Source organism: Cyanistes caeruleus, chromosome 14 (genome assembly GCF_971803275.1).
Source record: "Cyanistes caeruleus chromosome 14, bCyaCae1.hap1.1, whole genome shotgun sequence".
NCBI classification, from domain to species: Eukaryota; Metazoa; Chordata; class Aves; order Passeriformes; family Paridae; genus Cyanistes; species Cyanistes caeruleus.
In genome coordinates, this window is record NC_141714.1 from 7,569,869 (window position 1) to 7,587,163 (window position 17,295).

The following is a 17,295-nucleotide window of genomic DNA, read 5'->3' on the forward strand; positions in this document are numbered from 1 at the left end:
CTAATACCCTTTCCTTTCTGTAGTCATAGATTAGCAGTAAGAAAAATGAGGGAATAAGTGTTAAAATATCCCCAGTAAACTGTTGTTCACATTTATGTTTTCATGATAGCCAGCCTAACAAATTAACAGTTCAATGAATTATAATGAGACTTGGAGGAGAGCTAATTGACTGACCTTCAACCCAGGAAAGCATGAAGAAATATGCATTGTGTGAAGAAAGCAACCAAAAGAAATAGCTGAATAATAATTTCCTCTGAAAAAAAATGTGTGGCTGCCAGTTTGTTACTGGGTCACACTTAGTTGTGTAAGATTACGCTTCTGAAGCAACAGGAGACCAAGGATGCCTTTTGTTCCCTTTGTTTTTTTCTAACTTATAACCTGAAATATAACCTGGTGAGTTTTCACGCTAAATATTCTGAGTACTTTGAACTCAATACCCAGAAGATTTAAGTTCCCTAGGCAGCAGTTATTTGTATGAGAGGGGACACTTTTTGAACTGTGATATGGCTGAAAATTCCACCTCTGGAACTAGAGACTGGATTTGTTCTTTTTAAGGGCATCCTGCACTAATCATTATCCCAGATTTTCAAAGGCAGGGTTTGGGGTTGAAAGTTGTGAAGTGGCAGTGTTTCTGGTAGATTCTATAGGAGTTACTGGACTTTTGTTATTTATAAGCAGACCACGGCATCAAATGAACTGCATGATGAGGAACTTTTCCAATAAAGAGTTTTATTTATAGTTGCATTTTAATAGTTATTCATTATGGTTAGGTAGACTACAGTTCCAGCATGTCTAATGTTTAAATAGGTGTTCTGAATGAATTTAAATATATTTTTCTGTAAAAGAAAAACTGGTAATTGTTTATCAGCTGGTTAGAAAAACTGAATTGCCAAATTTCTAAAGTTTACCTTACACTGATAGTAGAAATAGTACAGGGTAGGAAGTGAATGCACACAGGCCTGTGCTTATGGTGATGCCAGTGAGGAGCAGCCTGAAGATGATCAGCTTCCAATTAAAATATCAGTATCAAGTGTGACAGTGGTTTGTTGGAACAGAAGTTTGGGAACCAGTCTGTGTTAAACTGAAAGTGCGTAGAGATTTTAGATATGTGAATTATAATAATCAGACTTGCCAACTTTGTGAGGTGCTGCATTAAATATTCCTAGTTTTACAAGACTCTGCAAGGGATCCTGAAGGATTTTTTAAAATAAAGTACAGGTCCTTAGTTTATTAGACCGATATCAAGTTCTGAAAGACTGACTTAACAGAAGGAAAGCATAGCACTAGTTTTTAATGAAATGTCTTATAATTGCCTTATGGATATTATATTAGTTTTGTTTAGGTGGCAAAACGAACACATTCTTAATTCAGATACATGAGTTTTACATTGCATATACTTACAAGACTGTTTCAGGAGAAGATGTGAAATTAACATCTTTATTTTTTATACCATCATTACTCTTACTCTGTTATGTATTTAATGTAAGCAATGATTAAGGTGAAAAGTTAATACTAAATAGATACTAGTTAATATCTTAATGATATAGATACCCCTTCTTTTGAAGCAGCTGAAGCTAATATAGGTTCCCTTTTCCCCTTTACTTTTAGGCAATATTTTAATGGCAATCTTCATGCTGAACTTGGATCTGCATTAAATGAAAAGATTATATTTTTTTCTGTTTTAGCAGTATTTCCCATATGCTGTTTTCCTTTCCTTTTTAGATCATGATACTTTTCTGCTTTTTGGGCTTTTTTAAATACAGGAATCAAGTTTTTCTAAATTAGATTTTATTCATTGTGTTTTAAACCCCAAGTCTTGGGTATTTTTACAGAAGGTCCTTGATTGTCAAGAGCTTATAAAACAGATTAGGAGAGACAGAAGTTAATCTCTCAATTTTATGAATTAATTTTCTGTCATATTCTTTATTTTAATATTTTGATTATGCTCTACTTGGTTAGTCTTAAGATAAAGAATAAACAGACACTGTCACCAGAGTTTATCCATACTTAACATTTTTTCCCTCAGTTACCTTGTGGTGAACAGCCACACAATTTTAATTCTGCTTGCTTTTAAAACCTCTATTCTAAGGACTTCAGTTTTTACAGATTTCTGTTATTAACATGACTTTTATTTCCCTGTCTGTGAATTAACCTGCTTGTAAATGCTTGTGCACCTCTATGATACTCAGTATGAATAATGTGAAATGCGAAAATTGTACATTGGTTTTGCTGTGCATTAGAGCATGGATTCCTTATTCAGAGAATAGATCTTTCTTTTTTTGAAGCATATGATAAATCTGACTGTGCGCTTCATTTGGTCTTTGAAAACAAAGTGTAAGTATCCTCTAGACGTGAGTAGGTTTCATAATATAGGATGTGAAGCAGTTTGTGTAGATGCTGTTTTTAAACTCTTGTCTCCTTTATTTTAATGTCTCCAAAGCTTCTGTGTCCCTTTCCTCAGCTGTCAATGCCTTGAATTCTCCTGGATATTATGAGAAATCAATCTACTTTGTTTCCAACACAGTAAGATGCAGGAAAGAATTTAAAAGGTTTCTAAGAAAAAATATTCATATTGGAGGTCTCTACACTCAAATGGTATATTCTGTTGATATCTGTGTACCTAGTTATCCCAACTTTGATCTAAGATGCAGCTGGAGTGAGAAAAATTGAATTGAGAAAGAACATTTAAAGTTAAAATTAATTGTACCAAACAAAAGGACAAAATGGTTTTATTTAAATATATTCACGTGTACACATGCATACATAAAACAGTTAAGCAGAAAACATCTAGCTGGTTTGATAGTGAAATCTTCTATAAAAAAATTCTTCTGGAACATTATTTTCTCATAATCCATTTCTGCTAAACACAAGGAGCAGGTATAAAAATCCATTGAAACTTTAATTGGTTATATTTTCCATTTTTCCTGACTTTTTTAAAAAAAATATTGTTTTTAGTAATATATTGATAACCTGAAAAGAGACAGATAAGATATGTATGTGGTTCATAATTCTGGGAAGCAGAAATTCTGTAAGAGAAACTCAGGATTCATCTGTTCCTTTATTTAGTATCTATTTATAAGCTCCTTATGAATATATGTTTGTCTTAGAAGATTGTTCTCTCTTCATATACTGTCCACTCTCATGGGCAAGTCACCGAAGACCAGATTTCGTTTCTGACATTTTTTAGGTAAAAAGTAAGGAAGAAAAAGAACTAAAAACACCTGTTAAGACAAAACCAAATATTTTAATATATTTTATAATAAAAGGCACAAAAGTTTACGAAGTTAATGTTTAAAAGCGTTTTGCAGCTTCATTCTGCTGCTCCACACAACCCTGTACCCGAATGAATGGATGTAATCCTCTGCTTAAGATAGGGCAACTTCTATTCTCTTGGTGTATGTAAAATGAGACTGGGACATACAAAAGTGTTCCATTTTTGTTTGTTTCTAAGGTGTTTTGACAGCAGATTCTTTGTTCTTCTCTCTGAACTGCTGACTGATGGAAGTGTCTGTGCTGCCGTGGCTCAGGGAAGCTGAAGTTGAGCATTGGCAGCCAAAGAAGGGATCAGCTTTTGCCAGGCCTTCCTCTCTACCAAGGGACTCTCAGGGATCAGTTCTGTCTTCCCCCAAGTCTGCTCCTCTTAGCTGAGCACTAATTAAGCAGGGCTCTTCTTTTTTTGTTCATCCTTTGAAGTCTCTTGTTTGCCGCTGGGTGTCTTGGTTCTCGAAGACAGGTGTCTGCTAGGGAGAGCAGGAGCCTCCCTTGGGATGAAAGAATGTAGACCCCCCTCCCTCCGAATTATTATAATTCTGAAATCAAGGGGCAGAGATCTGGGGATAGGAATAACAGTTCTTTACTAGTATAACCAGGCAAACAAACAACAATAACTACAGCATTAACAACAAAACAGAACCAGGGACCCCGTGGCAGCTTTCTCGGCTGAGATGGGAAGGGATGGAGGAGAGGCTTTGCTTCACAAACCCCTCGGGCAGTCAGTGCCGGTGCTCCTGCAGGGCTCTGAGGAACACTCAGCTGGAACAGCAGGGATGAGCTGAGATCCTGGGCCGGTGGCTGAGGTGGATCAGCAGGGATGAGCTGAGATCCTGGGCCGGTGGCTGAGGTGGATCAGCAGCTCCGTGGCGGTGCCTGGCACTGCCACACGTCCCGGCAGGACAGGGGGTGCGAGGCCACCAACAAAGAGGGGAGAAGGAGAAGCAGCAGCAGCTCCGTCTGGGTGATGGCGAATTCGCTTCTCCCCAGTGCAACAGCTCCGTGACCCAGCAAAACGAAATGTCTTTTTCCGAAGCCGAAGAAAGCCAGCCAAAAAACTGTCCCCACCCTCCTTTCCTGCCCCCTTCCCCCCCAGGGCCCGGCCACTCTTTGTCCTTTATCAATCACCCACTAAATACCCACAGTTAGGTTGTCTCCGCAGCTAATGGGTAAAAATTCCATGGGCAGGCCAGAACGACAAAACAAAAAAAAAAAAGGACACCTAACCCTCAACACTGGGAGAGGCTGATTAGGTACCCAACAGCCCATGAGCTCGTTCCAGACTCATATAATGGGGTGTGCAAACCCTGCACTATGCCACTGCAAAATCACCCATTGAGAGTAAAAGGACAGACAGGTTATGGAAAACAGATTTGTAGTTTTCTACTCCTTTCCAGTATTACACACATCCTCTCATCTGTACAGTCTGTCAGGCATCATTGTGACCACCCGAGCACCAGTAGAGCAGAACCCATCTGTAGTGCCTGATTATTAGAGCTGCTGGTCACAGAAGAAATTCCACTGAAAAGTAATTAAGAGAAGACTGTGCAGGAGTGAGACTTCACATAAGCACAGTTTCCATGAATTTTAAGAATGGTTTGAAGTGCTATAAGTGACTATTCATTTTATCTGAGTTAATGGTATGGCCTTTTTTATGCTTCTCTCCCTTGCTTTATTTGCCCCTTTCAGCTTTGCTGATAATACCAGAATAGAGTTAGTGGGGAGATTTAGAGGTAAAGAAGTTTGGAATCATGTTAAGCAGACAGCATTGTAATGTATCCAAGTTATTTTATATCTGTATTACATATAGTGTAACCTCTTCATTATTCATACATTCCCGAGTGATTGAAATGCGGGGTGAGGGATCTCCTTTGGGGAGGCTCTGGACTGCTCACCCTTCTGTGTGCCGATTATTCCACTGTCTTGAGAATTCTGCTAAGAACTGTAGAAATTAAATTAAAACATAGTCACTGTTTGGTTAAGAGTATATTGTATGCCATAGGACACTACTGAAAAAAGATCTGTAAGTATGGTCTCCTCAACATTTATACTTCTTTCCTTTCCTCTTATAAAATGCCTTTTTTTAGCTTACAGTGGCAGATAATTTATGTACAAACATAATGACAATCATTCTCCCAAGGTTTTTGTTTCATTAATGACACTTTAAGACAAAGCTTTGTACATTCTTTCTACATATACAGCGTAAAACTACTCTGAAATGATTTAATTATGTTCTAATCACTTCCTTGAATGTTATTTCAGCTGCCTGAAAAATAGACATTGGGAATGAATCTTCAGAACCTGAAGCTGGTAAGCAGTGAACATATTCAGTGCCTTATATTTTGTGTGTAGGCAGCTGAACTTTCTTTGACTTTGCTGTATTCATTGTAGTATTCTTAAAAACGAGATTCACTTAATAAATTATAAAAAGAATTTAATATAAACAAAAGACAATTAGGAGACAAAAGAAATAAAGCAAAGGGTTAAAACGGCCGGGTGCCCTGGTGGGTTGCCAGGAACACACCTGGTATCTTGGGAACACTCTTTTTATCCCCTCCTGCTGTGAGGGTTTAATGCATATTCAAAGCGTCCCCTCCCTGGTTCCGCCTTCTTAGATCATGCTTTTGCACAATTTTTATTTTCTGCTGGACAGCATTTATTTTTGCTGGTCATCATTATTCTTGCTGATGAGCATTATTTTGGAGTTTGGTTTCCTTTCTTTTGCACATGGTCACTTGTTGATAACAGTCCAGGACCCTCATCCTTCCCCTAAGGGCAGCTGGTCTTCATATCTTCCGCTGATAAGAGTTTGGGTTCTATTGTTCTCCTGATAACAACTTGGGCCCCAGTGTCCTTGCCCTCTGGGGTTTCCTTGCCTTGTACCTAGGAAATTCTTTTAAACTTGAGACTTGTTAGCAAGAAAAAAAGTACATACATAGCTAAAAAGTATTTAATATATAATATTCATCTGCGAAAGCCAATATCACAATACAAATTTATAACAGTATTAATTCATGATAAATCCACCTACATTAGCCCGGTATAAGTCAAAATAGATAGGCTGAAGAAACAGCGCTTGTACTGTGAAGTTTTCTGTACAGTGTGGCTTTGCTGCCGCTGACAATGTCTTGCTTAGTGCCCTGCAAGCCATTCAGCTGGAACAAAAAGGGTAGAAGTTTGGCATGTTTATGGGCCTCTGGCCTTCTAAAGCGCTTGAATTAAAACTCAATTCTATTGTAAAGACATTAATAACTGAAAACTATTACTTGACTGGTTCATATAGCTTAAAGCTGGTGTATAATACATGCTTCCAGTTCAGCATCTATTTCAAACCATTCATCTACATTTCATGCCAACTGATACAGTCATGTTTGCTGCAGCATAGTGTCAAACCCTCAATGCTATTCCTTTGTTTGCTAGGTCCTTTGTTTCCTAGAAAGAAAATTCAGAGAAAAGGTTTTTGGTCAGTAGCGAATACATAGTCTGAACTCTTTAGTTTGGCAGTTCCAGGGTAAATCATCACAGCAAGATAATAAAGTGAATCATATATGAAAGTCCTTTGAGTTACATTTTATATTACAAGATGTTTGGTCTCCCTGATAAACAGCCTAGGCAAATGTAAGCTGAAGAATATACTGAATGTAGAGGACAGAATTACTTATATAATGTCATTTTCCTGAGAACAGGTTGAAGGGGATGAGCTTTATGCGGAGGGAGCACATACAGCAAGAGAAGCCAGTTCTGGTAATACAGTTAGCAATTCAGGGAAAGTGAACAGTGCCAGCAGAGGGTTTACTGTCTTACAAAATACAGCAATAGGAGAAACAACAGATAGTAGCTGCTGAGAAACTTTTTCTTCCTGGGTAGATGTGATGAGCATTCTGTTGTAGGAGCATTATCAGATCTGCACAGGCATTCTTCAGAAAGGCATCTTTTTATACAAAGGAGAAAATAGGTTTTTTCCTTGTTGAAGTATCCAAATTACTAATTTTAAAACCACAGGGTATGATATAATATTTGTATGTATAAAATACAAAGGGCTAGACATTGAAAAGGAAATGGATTTTTTATTAGAGGAACTAGTTAGGAGAAAATTTGTTTAAGTATTCTGGTAAGAAAAAAAAATGTTCAAATAACAAATTATGAATTAGTTGTTTTCTGAGGAGTGTGTAGCACTGCAGTTGGAGCAGTCAGTAGCAGAGGACAGACATGCAAGCAGTAAAATAATGTAGAGTTTCTGAATTGTGCTACCCAAACCCTCTAAACTGTCATTCAATGTGAACAGCAATTTGCATTTTCTTTCTACTTAACACTTCAATAGGAATGTGACATGATTTTATAGAAGTGGGGAAAGCAGATATTCTGACTGAGAGTGGAGCGCAGAATATTTACAGAATCAGTTTTTTCAACCCCTGGATGAAGATTGTCCTAATTTATGCAGATTGAAGATGAGCCTAATTTATGCAGAAAGGAAAGTGTGCTATTTGTTGAAAGGTCTGTTCTCTGCTATCAAGCTTGAACAATGTATTGAAGAAAGAGGAAGAATTTCACAGAAGTCATATTTTAAAGTCAGCATAAGGGATACAACTTTACAAATATTTCTACCAAACAGGAGGCATTCCCCTGAGTCTGGATCTGTGTTGTTTTCTCTTCAATGTAGGAAGATGGTGAATCTTTCTCCCTAGTTTTAATGCCAGCCATTGCCAAATGCTCTGATTTCTTCTCATACAAAAAATACACCTAGACATTTATGCATTTATTACTTATTTCCCCATGCATACCCTATGGTGATCTTTTGTTGTGTGTTTGTACAACCAGTCGTAAATCTATTCCTCTGCTTACCTTGTAAAGCAAGGTAACCTTATGTGCATGGTGTTTCCAGCTGGAAAGAACTTATTGTCAATGCCTCAGGCTGTTGTTTCACTTTCTTCCTTCTCCAAATATACCTGTAAAGAAAAACTATGTCTACATTTTTATATTTAAATTTTCCAGAGGGCTTTTATATTCCAATTGCAAGATTCTGTAGTTGGAACAGATATATATTTAGAGAAATACATTACATAAATGCGAAGTTATAATATATATATATTATATATAATACTCAGTTCTGCGACTATTCAATTATTTTATGTTTGAGGGTTTTTTTCACAGGCAGGTGCTTCTAGTACACTAAAAAAAAACCACTTTGATTTTTAAAAATGTTTTATGTTTGAATAATGTATCTACTCTTTCAGTTAATATCAGTGTATTTCAGACTGTCTCCTTTGCTAGACTCTTATCTGTGCAGGTTGTGGCACACACTCTGCTCCTGTCCAAGTCACCATTATTTTAACTGTTCAAAGCATTGGAAGCAGCAGTTTCCTATCCATATCTCAGTTTGCTATGAGCTGGACTAGCGTGTTAGTGCATCTGGGAATCACAGACCTCAAGGCTGTGTTTGGGATCCGGTTTGACCTGAGGGATCTCAGAAATGCAGTGTCATGGTGCTTTAGGCTTTGCCAAAGTGTGTGTATCCGTACACATCCTGCTGCTTGGAACATGAGTCAGACTCAGCTGCACTTCCAAAGTTCCACACTAACCGTAAAAGGGGACAACCAAATTACAGCTGAGCCAGCAGAGGCTTTTGCAGTAGTGATATGAACAGGCTCAAGGCGGCAGTGGTCACAAGAACAACTGGTTAGTTGGACATATGTTGAACACATGAGAGCCTGTCTGAAGAAAATGGTAGCAAGGAGATTTTCTGACTGTGTCTCTTAAAGTATAAAAGAGAAGAGGTTTGGGGTATGTGTGTTAACTCTATTTCTCTATCACTAGATTTTGTACATCTAGTCACTATTTTCAAAAATTGTTATTTCAATTCTTAGAACTTTTGTAAATACATTTTCAATATGTGAGAGCAGTTAAATTACATTATAGATCTGCCTTTAATTTTTTTCTGGTTTATTCAACAGGTTATTTTTTAAATTAAAAAAAATCTGTATTTTATGGAATATACCAGCTGTGACTGAATTCCACTTCAGTGATTTGAAACATTTTCATTACGTTTAGCTTGTCTCTGGAGCCATTGTTAGCTCCAGATCCAGTATTGAATCTTTCCAGTAGTACACTCCCTGGCTATCCTGAGATATTATCCTAAATATTTATAAAAGAGAGAACTTTTTTAAATCTTAGAGGATTTGAAGGATCATCACAAGATTTGGAGATGAACACAATTTAATAATGCATTGAGGTTTTGGGGTTTTTTTCTAAAGCAGCAATAGAAATTTTAGAAAATCACAGACCCAGAAGTGGGCAGGCACCTCTGGAGAACAACCAGTCCAACCCTGCTCAGAGCAAGGGCAGCTACAGCAGGATGTCCAGGGCTGAGGTGTGCTTGCTTTTCAGTACCTCCAAGAGCAGAGGCCACAAAGCCTCTTCAGGGAACCTGTTCCACTGTTCAATCACCCTTTTTCATAGGTTTAAACTATGTTTTAATGGTGTTGAATGGGATTGATGGAATGGTAAAGTTTTGGAGCCTTTCACTTTCAAGCACCACATGGTTTTTATTAACATCTAAATGTCAGTCGTGGCCTTAAATGACAATATTCAAATGAAGATTTCTGCCTATGTTGTAGCTATTCTGAGCATAGATTCTTGCCATTGCATATCCTACAAGGAAATTGTTATATAACAATGTTTTTTCTCATGACAATGCATATTTTTAGTTCTTGATATACTTAAAAGATTATTAAACCATTGTCATGCTTACAAGGAATTTTAATATTAGCATTTCCATACTTGCAACAAAAACTATTTTCATGCAGCCATACTGATCTGCTCAGTATAACACAGGAAGTCACCAGCAGATGGGAATGCAACACAAGTGTCCTGATTACCTCTTACCTTTAACTTGCTGACAAGCAAATCAAAAGAGAAGTTGTCACAGTATTGTACAAAGTTATGTGGTTCTTAGCATAATTTCAAAGAAATGTGAAATTCCACCATGCAAAATAATGTAAAATCTAAGCATACTTTTTCTTAGCAGAAATTATCCAAAAGTAAGTTAGAAATTTTGGGGTCCCCCACACAGAGAGGACATTGATGTGTTGAAGCAAGTCCATAGGAGGTGACCAAGGTGATAGAGATTTGGAGCATCTCTGCTGTGTGGAAAGGGTGAGAGAACTGGGACCATTCAGCCTGAAGAGGAGAAGGCTTTGGGGTGACTGAATTGTGACTTTGTAGTGCCTGAAGGGAGGCCACACAAATGATAGAGAGGGACTATGTACAAGGGCCTATAGTGGCAGGACAAGGGGGAATGGCTTCAAACTAACACAGTAGCTTTAGATTAGATGTTAGGTAGAAATTATTCTCTGTGAGAATTGCAAGGCCCTGGCAATGATTTCCCAGAGAAGCTGTGGATGCCCTGTCCCTGAAAATGTTCAGGGCCAGGCTGGATGGAGCTTTGAGCAACCTGGTCTAGTGGAATGTTCCCTGCTCATGGAACTGGGGATGGAATTAGATGGCCTTTGAGGTCCCTTCTAACCCAAACTATTTAATGGTTCTATGAAAATACAGTATTTTGCTTTTTGTGTATAGACAACACTGTGCTCTTTGTATACCTAAATTTTGTTTGTGTTAAAATACTTCTCTTGGAACTGAAGTGTTCAGTCATGGCTTAAAAATAGGTTGCAGTTGGTACTACCATGTAAGTTGTCAGCCCAGATTTATATTTTCAACTTACATTATTTCCTCTTTTTTTTTTTCAGTTCCATACAGCTTTTCTACATAGTGAGGTGGGTGAGCAAAGTAATGACAGAAGGGCAATTTGTACGGCCAGCACTTAACACTGTTTCAGTTCTTGCAATTAAAGCCAAAGCCATTAGATGGTGCCATGCTGTAACCAGAATTTTCTCATCTACTTAAAGCCAGCTGTGTGTTATATCTGGCACGATCTTAAATGGCTGAGCCTATTCTGCTAGGGCACTGCCTTGCATTGGTCAGCCTCAGTCATTATGTGCGAAACCCAGACAATAAATAAAATCTCTAGAATTTTTTTTTATTTGTTTCAATGAAAAGACTACACCATCCTGAAAATTCAACAAAAGAGAAGACAATGGCAGGACAGATTTACTGCCCCTTTTTCAGTTGAAAGCAGTGTGCAATCTAAATGATTTACTTGTTTGCTAGCCCTGCATGGTGCTGTCTCCTGGGTTATCATTCACCTAAATGGGCAGTGTAGTACAATGAAAATGATAGTGCAGTTACAAATTCACAGCAATTTACTGGTTAGAATCTCAGACTGGTAAATTATTTAATTTCCTTTTTTTCACTTACTGTTCAAGGTTGAAAACTTAGACATGGAATATTAAAAAATGGAAAAGAATTTAGTAGCTTTGGAAGCTTTGGAAGTCATAAAATTGTGGTGATAATGGGGTGAGCTTTATTGTGTATGTAGATGTAATAGGCTTTTGTACAGCATCTGACTTACTACTGTGTGACATTCTGATAAAAAAATTAACCCTCTACAATATCAGCAAAGCCCATCTTAAGTGGATTAAGTGCTGACAGTTATCTAAAAGCAGTTGTTAATAGGGAGTCATCGTATAAATGGGAGAGTTTTTAATCATGTTTGTGTGGGGATGGTAGGAGGTCTGACTCTGCATTTGTGCACATGAAAGATAGATATAAAATCATCACACCTATCTAAGGGTGATGTAAAATTTTTTGGGTGGCAGGTCATGACCTGGCCAGGGCACCCATGAAGAGTAGTTTGTGTTACTCCGTGACTTCAGACTGTGCAAACAAATCTACCTATTAGTTTAGTACAGACAAATACAGACTCATAAAGCTGGATGGATAGGAACAGGCAACACGATCTATGTAAAAATGGGGGCTTTCTAGCCCAGAGTGTTCTGAGAAGTGAAAATGGAAAATCCATAGGTGAATTGGAATGATGACATGGAGACAGTGTAAGTTCTTGTTCTTGGTGGTAGATTCTTCCCATTTCCATTGGCATGTGGCCCTGAGATCACCCAAATGAGGTGTAACTATTTTCTTTGGCAGGTCAGTTTTATGCTGGATCAGTTCCCTTATCTGATTGAATGTGTGGCCCCGTAAATTCTCGTGCTTGGCATAGTTGGGAGCTAGGGAGTAATTGGATTTCTTTTTTCAGTGGAATTCATAATTGATTATGAAAGCAAACCCTGTCACCACACAATTCAGCAGCAGCTCCCACTAGGGTAATACTGCAGCATAATGCAAAGGAGCCAGGGAAAGGATTTTATAGCTATACAAATGTATAGATATATAGATACTGCAGCAGTGAGATCATTGTGATGGCAGTTCTAATTTTATAAGATTTTAGTCTCGACCTGATTCAATGATTGGAGTAAAGCTTTGAACGAGAGAGGCTTTTGAAGGATGCCAAAGAAGGACTTTATTACAATGCCTGTGACAGCCTGACTACTAACAAAGTTCATCTCCTTGCAGTAAGATTGTCTGAATCAGGACGACATTAAGCAGTATGCTGACTACATGTAAACCAGGCCAATAATAACATAAGTCTGGCTGCAGCAAGATCCATTCACAGCAGCTGGACATGCACAGGTGCTTTCTGCAAGTCTCTGATCAAAATGCAGATATTGCCAATCAGAAAAATACTGCTGATCTCAGAACATTTGAATGAAGGTCTGGTGAAGCTCTTCAAACAAGTTCAGCAAGGTCATTTCATACGCTTTCAAGTTAATCCAGAATATGTAGTGTTTTCTCTAACAAAGAGGTAAACTATGTATTATCATTTTTTAATCAGCTACCATAAAGCTATTTGAGTTTTCTTTGCATCTTCTTTACATCTGCATTAGAGACAGTATGACAGTTCCTGCTATCTTTTCTTTCTTTATATGTCATAGCCTAGGAAGAAGAGAATAAATTCAAGGTACCATTGTTAGGCTTTATTTCTTTTAAAACTTGAGGATAATAATACGTTGATTTTTATTTATTATTTATTATTTTATCTATTTTGCTACCAAACATTTTGATAAATGACCATAAATAGCTCTTTAGAGAGAGAAGCTTAATTAAAAGAAAGGAAGGAATAGGTTAAGTTTTGGAATGTTAATTCATAGCATTCTACCTCTGGTGACCTTGCTCCAGAAGCTGTCTAGGACAGGTTTAATGAGTTTGGTTCACTCAATTTCCAAATTAGAAAACCAAGACAGAATCTGGCCCAGATTTTCATAACTGAGAGGTTCTGGCAGGAGAGGTTTGGTAGCTGAAGCATGGGGATACTGGGCACCAGGACTAAGGTGCCTGGGCAGAGCTGCAGGGAGAGGGGACAGTTCTTGCCTAGTTCTGGATGCCTCTGAAGTTGGCACATTGGGCTATTTCTTTGTCTCAGCCAAAGGTGCCAAATTAAGCTGAGAGTTGTGACAGCCTTTTCCAACATTTTGACTTTTATTCTGTTATGTAACCACAAAATAGTGGTGACAAACTGAATCTCACCAACAAAAGGACTTTCTAACAGAAGAAATTGATACTTTCCCTGCACTTCATGGCCAGGCAGCCTGTGTACAGTCAGGGAATTGTTAGGGTGCACAGTGTGGATCCTCAACTTAAATAATTGTCCTTTTAAACTTTGAAACTTAAGATACTTGATTGAATAAATGTCTTTATAAATTTGAGAGGCCTATTTCCACATGTGGTTTGATGGATCTAATTATTACAGTTATAACAGATTACATTCCTCATGTAGAAGTGAAGGAGGAGAATTACATCACAAAATTCTTGTCTTCTTTATAGTTTGTGAGATCTAAGGAATGCAGAAGGAAGCAGTGCATTGAATACTTATGTGATTATTCTAGCAGTTGTTTGTGATATGGTTGTCTTGACTGCTTAGATTCTGCTGTTTGGGACAATAGCTAAGCATCTGCTAGTCACTGCAGAATCCTACAAAATAAAGACTAAAATTTTACCTCTACTGACACCAATCAGTGAAGCAGATGTTGCAGAAACACTGAAGAGAATTTTAACATAGTTTTAATTGCATGTTAGAAGTCAATAGTGTTTTCTCAGTGGGACATTGAGTTAAAGGCATGAAAAAAAGGGTTGTGTTTTTTTTTTGTCAGCTATTAGTTATTTATTTTTTTAATTGTTCAAATGTTTTATGTCTTGCAAATTGTGCTAGTTTGTTTGGAATTACTCAAGGTAATTTGAGAATGCAACGCAATGCTCATAGATTTGCTATGACCAGTGTGAGCACACCAGCTTTTCAGCCTTAAGCTGGAATTGCTTAGTATAAACATATGCTTTTTTCAGTTTGAAACTTAATTAAAAATATTGCCCTTCCTGTAGATTTTTATTTTTAAATTTAAATAGGCCTATAAAAGAGTAGTTGTATTTTAGAGTCTGATAAATGAAATTTTAGAGGTGGCTTTAATGCTTGTTAGGAACCATGAATTTTAAGATGAGGTTCATGTCAGAGTAAGTAATTTTTGAGAACATGATGTCTATGAGAGATGTGAACTCTGATAATGTTTATGAGCTCTGGAAGCTGAAACTGATGACATCACCAAATATTGACTGTGGTGCTGTATCAGATAAAGATACTTTTGCAATTAGAGGAAACAGAAAATGTGTTATTGAGTAAGAGCAGCGAGTTCTCTGTATTCTGCTCCAGCCACTTCCTCCTTTCAGTGCTCTCAACAGAAAGCAGCCCCTGCAAGTGAGGAATCATGGGGTTTTCAGATGAATAATCTTACATCACCAGGAGCCTCTCCTGGGCTGCTGCTGCAGAGGCTGGGTTTTCCTCAGTACTTTGTCAAGACATTTCTACTGTTTCTGGAAAAGAACAGAAACTAGGAAAGAAAGGAAAATCATGTGCCTTAGTATCCACATAAGAGGGAGTGTTGAGTATGTCACTGCAGCTGCTGAGTTTTTAGGGGGAGAAGCTCACAGTCACTGCTTTCAGGGCTTGCACTCTCAGATGTGGAAGTACAAATGAGGTTGCCTTTACTATTGCAGTTGGGTACTTACTTGGTAAAGTTATGAATAAAAATGATGGGGAATTGCACTTACTTTAAAAAAATACATGGTAGGAAAGCATTCTATTCCAGTGCCCCCCAACAAACTTGAAAAAGTGTATTTAGAAAAAAATTACTACAAAGTTCTGGTGATAGCAAAATTTTTCTAATTTGTAAAACTCTGCTTAATTTTATTAATACACACTGCTGTGTTAATAGAATATATTTTCATTAATAAATGTATGCTACAATTTCGTGTATTAGTAAAGTATGGTGTGGGAAAGCTAGAAAGTTATCCTGGTAAAATCAGGTTGATTATTTTGTTATTGCAATATAATTATTTTTTGTAATATAATTTGAGGGCAGACTTCATCTTCTGTTTCTTCTGATGAGAGGGACCAAGCAAGTACATGTAAGCATGTTGAAGAGTGGAGATAGTGACAGAAAAGAAAGCTCCACTGTCTAGATCGGTAGCCTTTGTTTGCTAATCAAATACTTTGGGATATTTCAGATTGTAAACATTCTTGGAAGAAAATCTTTGTTGACTGCATTTCTGTTTTCTTTTTTTTTTTTTTTTTCCTTTTCCTGCTGACTCAGTCTATCAGTTTCCACTTAGACAGAAAATTCAAGTAAACAAAACATTCCAAGAACAGCTTAGAAGTACATGCCTCTTCTAAAATATTGTGAAATTAATCTCTTCTATGTTTAAAGTGAAAGCTGACTAAAGAATGAGTAAATTATAGATATTCTAGAGTATCATTATAGTAGATATCCCAGCAGAAATAGTTAAAATGTATTAAAACCGGTATATAGATGTGTAAAAAACATTTCATTACAAACTGCAAATAAATATGACCAGGAAATGTGAGGCAACGAAACTACTTATGCTCCACAGCAGGACAGATGTTTGGGTTTAATGAGATAATACTTACTGATAGGAATTTACCTATCTATACACATGTAAAACCTTTTACAAGAAGGTTTTTTTTGTTTGCATTTCACCAGGGATTTTACTGGCATGTTCCCAAGACAAATTGAAGTCTGTGGATCGAAGACCAGGAGTCGAAATTCCTGAATGCAGACTGTAGAATTTATTTCACATGAGCAATGCATATTGGGAAATCCTTGAAGGCTGAGAAGAAATGGTGCACAATTCATAAATTCTGTTCCACTTACCTGCTCCACTACAAGATGTACACAGGAGAAGACTCATGTTCTTACCAGGTCCCATCAGAATCTCCAAAAACATGATCCAATTAATTTCAGTTTACAATTCAAGTGTCTTTAGTGACTCTTCACAGTATCCACTTAAAATGACACATTTGGATTATTTTACCACCAAAATATATGGTACGAGGAAAATAAACAGAAGCATTTGCCAAGAGCTGCTTAAAGTGGTACAATCTAATGGAAACTTCTCTGCAGCTTTCCCTAAGGGTAATAATGTTGTGAAGAAGAAACTTCCTTTCATTAATATCTCAATGCAAAAGAAATCTGGACAAAGTTAATGTAAATGTAAAAATCAGTATTTCTGGATCATGGGAATACGTAAGTGTTTTATACATGAAAGATGCAGGTGGTTTTGAACCATTTCATGCATTCTGAACACAAAAACGTTTTATAAAAATGTTGGGTATTTTTCTGGCACAGCTGATTATGTGTTGGGATCATGTAAGCTGCAGCATCTGTGCCATTGTTGTTATTCCAAGTACACAGAGAGCCGTTCCCCTATGTCTTTAATTCACTGATACTTAGTAATGGAAAAAGTTAAGCCTGTTGCATGACTAAAGAACTTTCTGCACGTATTTGAGTGGAACCCATATTCTCCATGTGGAAATAAAGAACATCCCTAGGAGAGAATCACTGCCAACCCAAAACAGTGTTCAAAGACACAGTACTCCCATTGACAGGGATCCTTCCTGTCAGGATCTCAGTCTGAACAGAAGACTCATTTGAAAGATACTCCTCTACTTCAGAGTACTGCAAATGCCCTCTACATAAAATCCCTTGAGCCCTGTTTTTATTTTGG

At 37.4% G+C, this 17,295-nt stretch overlaps 1 protein-coding gene across 17 annotated transcripts in view; it reads left to right on the plus strand.

The window, feature by feature from the left end:
• Positions 1–17,295, plus strand: part of MAMLD1 (mastermind like domain containing 1) — a 256,179-nt gene that overhangs the window by 17,717 nt on the left and 221,167 nt on the right. Inside the window, exon 2 of one of the 17 annotated variants that reach the window (XM_086850512.1) lies at positions 5,533–5,580. The exons of the other annotated variants lie outside the window; for them this stretch is intronic. The gene's annotated coding sequence lies outside the window, so the exon portion shown is untranslated. The remainder of the gene's footprint in view (positions 1–5,532; positions 5,581–17,295) is intronic. 17 annotated transcript variants of the gene reach the window in all.